Source organism: Phaethon aethereus, assembly GCF_964289735.1.
Source record: "Phaethon aethereus genome assembly, chromosome: 16".
Taxonomy (NCBI): domain Eukaryota; kingdom Metazoa; phylum Chordata; class Aves; order Phaethontiformes; family Phaethontidae; genus Phaethon; species Phaethon aethereus.
This window is the reverse complement of record NC_138592.1, coordinates 686,372-691,796: the sequence shown is the minus strand read 5'-3', so window position 1 is coordinate 691,796 and position 5,425 is coordinate 686,372.

Sequence of the window (5,425 nt, the reverse complement as noted above, 5' to 3'; positions counted from 1 at the left end):
CCGCCCGCTCCCCCGCCGGCTCCGGGGTGGGCGAGAAGCAGCCCCAGCAGCCTGCTGCCGGCGCGGGCGCCACGTCGGGGCGGCAGCGCTTCAGCACCGGGCTCCCCCGCACAGCCCGCGAGAGCCGCAGCGGCGCGGCCAAAGGGGAGCCGAGAGGAGATGCTGGGTTACTCCCATGGCTGCTGGCGGCGCGGCCGATCAACACAGACGACCTGTCTGAAGCTGCTCGATCTCCCAAGACAAACGCTAAGCTTCCCTTGCCCCAGAGCACCGGAAGAACTGCGAAAACATCACTGGAGCCGTTTTAGGTGAAGGAAAATGGCTCATGGTTAACTCTGTGCCAGAAAATACAGGCGGCAGGTGCAGGGAGAACACAACTGCACGCCCCGTATCAACGCACACTTTAGCTTCCTATTCCCTGGACCGCACACAAAGTATCTCCCAAGCCGTATCTGACGACTGCAGCAGAGTCGGTGATTGTCATCTGCTGTGGCAGTTCGCGTGGCAAACGTCCCGTCATCTCACTGGAACGGCTGCTGCGTTGATGCCCGCGGCAGAAGCCGGGCGGTTTAACCACGGGGACGCCAGGCACGGGGCTCAGGGCACCTTCCCAGGGCTGCCGCTCTCCTCCCGCGTGACGCGCGTCCCCCCCGGCGCTGCCGAGCACGGCGCGGCCGAGCGCGCTGACCCGCTCCGCACGGGCCCCGGGCGCTTCCGCACCGAGAGCCTCCTGCGTTCTCCGCGGCATTTAAAATCTGTCGCTAAACGGTGCCGTGTGAAGCCCTACCGAAAACACCAACACACAGGCAGCTTTCTGCCTGCTGTCGCCTTCCAGCAGGCTCTTGGCGCAATCCCTGCGCGCGGAGGAAGAGGGGAAGGGAGGAGGAGGAGGGAAAGGCTGCAGCAGCTCTCCAGAAGAGATGAAGGCATTTGCCTTGTAATTCACACCCATTTCCTTCCAATCCCCTTTCCACAAGTCCTTGCTTTTCACAACACAATCCCTCAGAAAAGCTCGTTTCTTGGACCTCCCAGAGAACCCCGAGCTGGACGCCAGCCTCCCCCGCGCCGCCGGGACCCTCTGGCAGCGAGCGCAAGGCCGCGAAAGCCAAGCCCGCGGGTACGCAAACCCTCAGACTTTTGGCTCTTCCTTTCCGGACCAGGCGCCGCCCCCCCGAGCCAGCCGCCCCCTCCACCCCAGGCCCCCGGCGCCCACCGGCGGCCCCCGCGCTGTGAAACCAGCCCTGGCATTTCCCCTCTCACGAAGCTTTTAATCCGAGAGTCTTTACTTGCCGTACTTTAACGGGAACGTTTTTATCCTTCTGCTTTACAAACCACCGGTTCAAACCTCACTTCCATTGCACGTGGCTACGGAGACAAGAATTTACTTTCCAAGATGGTACAAAAAGAATACTTTAGTGCCAATGCACAATCCTCTCTCCTCGTACTGCGGTAATACTGACCCTCCAAGGCTTCCAGAGCTTCCCAGTCCTTCCGGCTCGTTTTCCTCACTTGTTTATCCAAAAATCTCCAAAATACGACTAGCCCTAGGAAACCTGGCGGACCCCAACCTTACAAACCACCGTGAAGTTCAAACGGGGAGAAGGAGCCGACGCCTGCGGCACTTCCCTGAAAGCAAGTGAAATCACTGGCAGACGCGGGCCCGGTCTCGCTCCGCTAAGACGTCTGCAGCGACGTTTCGTGCAGGTGTTTTACAAGGTCTTTTTTTTTTTTTCCCCCAGGTGGCATGAGGTGCATTTTACACCTTTTCTAACTAATCCTAAAGATAAACATACATGAAGTTTAGAACGGACTATGGAACGTATCAACCCTCGGCCCAAGTAGATAACTGGCCCGAGCCCACGGCAATCCCGCCGTGGGGCGCGACGTCGGGCACCGCGTGGCACAACCGCTCACCGCCTCCCCAGAAAGCCACCGCTGCGCCGAGGCTATGCCAGCCTTGCTTTCTCAGCACCTTATGACCTGTGATCTTACAGTCGTACGCATTAGTCGACTAGGATCGCGTTCTCACCTTCCACGGATGCGCAAGCCAGCGTTAGTTCGCTGTACCGCGACGCCCGGTGAGTACGCGGAGCGAAGGGAACACCCCAGTGCACTGAAGTAGGTAACTGCACTGAAAGCTGCGTAACAGTCAAGTATTTTTGGAGGCATTTGTTTCCGTTCTTTAAGGGCAGGGGGGGGCGGGGAGGAAATCTCAAAGGGCAAGAAAGGACATCCAGCATCTAGCCACATTTTACGCCTTTGAAAGCCTCACCCTAGTTCCTCGAAACGCAACACAAAGGCGGCTTTTCACTGGCAGGAGTCAATCAGGCTCCCTCCGGCTCACAGAAAGCTGTGTATCCAACTTCCGCAAGCCCTTCAAGGCAGGAGTACTAAATATGTGCTCTCTGGACGATTTGTGAATTGGTATAAAAATGTAAGCAGCTTTACAGACACTCTCCAAGGCACATGAAACAATTGCTAAGTTCGCCCAAAGAGACCGTTAATCGTAGTTAATCAGAGTGGAGAACCCGTAAGTCCCCCCGCGAGCCCCTGGGAGAACTGACACCCAGTAAGAGGTGAAGACCCCCCTCCTCTAAAGCAGAAAGGTGTCGGTCACGCAGTATCACAGATCCTGCTGCAACAGCGGCTCTTGATGCTTGTACAGAAAAGCCAGTTTCCTGGCTTCCAGCTTTGGCTTTTGTTTCTTTGCCTTTTTTTTTTTTTTAAGAGTAATTATTTACATGTCCTCCATATAACCTGAATTAAGACGTTAGTCTTCTGTATCTTGTGCCCCTCAAAGCAGAGGTTAGTGCAGGGCAGCATATTTTGGTTTTGTTCGTTGCAGTAATGACCTGAGAAAGTTGCATATAAGCTGTCAGAAAGTGTGACTGTAACTTGATAAACTCAAACGATACTCTACACCTACAAACTCTGATGTAAGCCCCATTCAGCACTCACTGCCTCCGATTTTAGAGGGGAAAAAAACCCAAAAGAAAACCCACAGCGTGCCACAGCAACACCTGCATTGCGAAAAAAAAAAGTAAAACCACTACTATTCAACGACACCCTCTTTATTCAAAAATAGATATCTATGAGACATTTCAGAATATACTGCTGTCACAAATGGCAGCCTATATGTCTAAATTAATTCCTAAATCAATTCATATACAGGTTTAAGCTTTTGTTAAAAAATGACACACCTTGGGGAAATCTGTTTAATCTTGAGAGGATGTCACCCAGTTCACCAGATGCCCTTTGCCCAAAAAGTAAAACAAATAAAATTAAAAACCACAAGACTTCATTTAAATTAAGCAAAATAAAACACACACATATATTTGGAAAAAAAATAATCAAAACATTTCAATTAAAAAACAAACATACAACTCTCTCACAGAAGATCTGCCCAAAACAACAGCGTGAGATGTCAACACATTTGTCTACATATGTTTTTTATGACAGATTTTTTTGTCCTATAATGAATACACATTCAATCAATGGTCAAAATAATTATTGGTTAAAACAGCTTCAGGGTAACTCCATGAGCTGAGACAGGATAGAAACGAGTCTTTTGGTTTGGGTTTTCAAGGTTTGGTGAGGGTTTTTTGTTTTTCATTTTTGGCAAAAGCAGAGAGAATGTACAGTGCTTTATCTAAATAACGTTTGGACCATAAAAGGCTGTACAATCAAACCAATTAATGGAAAGAATAGTTCTGCCACTGGAAAATCTCCTGTAAACTAAAGAGGAAAACACATTTCTTGGGTGGGCAGCAAGGGTGCAAGGAGTTTGTTTTTTTTTTTTAAAAAAAAAAAAAAGGACAAAAGGAAGCGTCAGTAAGAAAAGGACATGAGTTTCTTAAAAACTTAATGACCAAAAAATGCTGCATTATTGACTTAACTGCATGCTGAATAGGCTACTGAATACCCTGTAAAATAAATTAATGAGAATGCAGAACAAGCTTTGCATTTATGTAGGTTTCCTCTCATGTCTTTGACAACAGCAGCTTAAGACTACAGGGAGGCACAAACACAGCACGTCACTTCAACTGATTTCAGCTTCTGTGTTACAAAACCTGTATTACCAGATCAAGTGTTTCCAGAAACTTAAAATGTTTTATAGTGAGAGGTGCTAAATTTAAACAGAATTGTTATCCAAATTGGAATGGTTTTCAGTGATCAGAGTCCAGCTTGTTAGACCTAACACACAAACTGAAATGTAACTACATCTGTGGCAGCTAAAACATTAGCTAGCAACATCATGGAATTAAGAGTATTTTAAATTTGCCCCCACCCCTCTTTTTTTTTTTTAATTTTCCCAATTATAAAAATCAACTCACAATAATCTGTGACACAAAATTAAGTTCATGCTTCTAATATCTACATGCATGGACATGGTACATGTGCATATATATGGGTCTATTTTCTATATAAATAAATATTTATACCACATTTAACTGCTGTTAATCAAATAACTTCACTAAAGTTACGGAGAGAATTTATAGAATAGTATTTCCAATGTAACCATCCTCAGATTAGATCAGACAGTGCCTGTCACTGGGATATCACCAGTTGCAATACACCATTCCAACCTCTCAGTTCATGAAAGCAAAGCTTCTGTGACCATCTCATTTTGTATAATGAAGAGGAAAAATGTGGTATAAACCTAAGGTAGCTAGAACAAAATTTACTTCCACTCTCGTTTAGGTAATACCCAGTTCTGCATTGCTCAGCAGAGTGTAAATTTTGAAACTCTCTCTAATTCACAAAGAAAAGCTGCTTATTTTTATTGCCTGTGGCGAGTTTCAAGTTATGTACATGCCAAATAGGAACTATCTTCATGTCAGTCCCACAACAGAGTGAGGAACTGTAGATTTAAGAAAAATGCTTCTCTGTACCATTGCTCAGTAGATGCCACCTTCTTACGCTGACATGGTACAGGACCTGCACACACATCCCTACGAAGCCCACTAGCCACTCTACTGCTCTCAGAGATGAGGTTCAGAAACCCAACTAAAACAGACAAGACTTATTCAGAAACAATATGATACTTTTACAGAGAAAAATGTTAGATGGTCAACGTTTCTTTGAAAACTTCCCAGGTTATGTATGTACATGATTCTCAAGACTTTTGTGGGGGTAACAAGTGCTAAGAGCAAACAGCAACTAAGGAGTATGGAAAAATATGAGAAAAGTTTGCCTATGTGGACTATCCCCACTCCCTTTAGAGCTCACAAAAATGCGCTCTTTTTCCTCCCCTCAGCGTGAGCCAGTGTACACAGGGAGAGGGTGAGCATGAGCAGCCAAGAGGTTGAAAGCAGGGTCTGCAAGTTCCTTCCTACTGTAGATCTTGGAAGACTGGATTTCCAGTCAACACCAGAGTCTTCTTACTTCTGCTGGTAATAATGGAAACTGGGGGACACCATTTGTT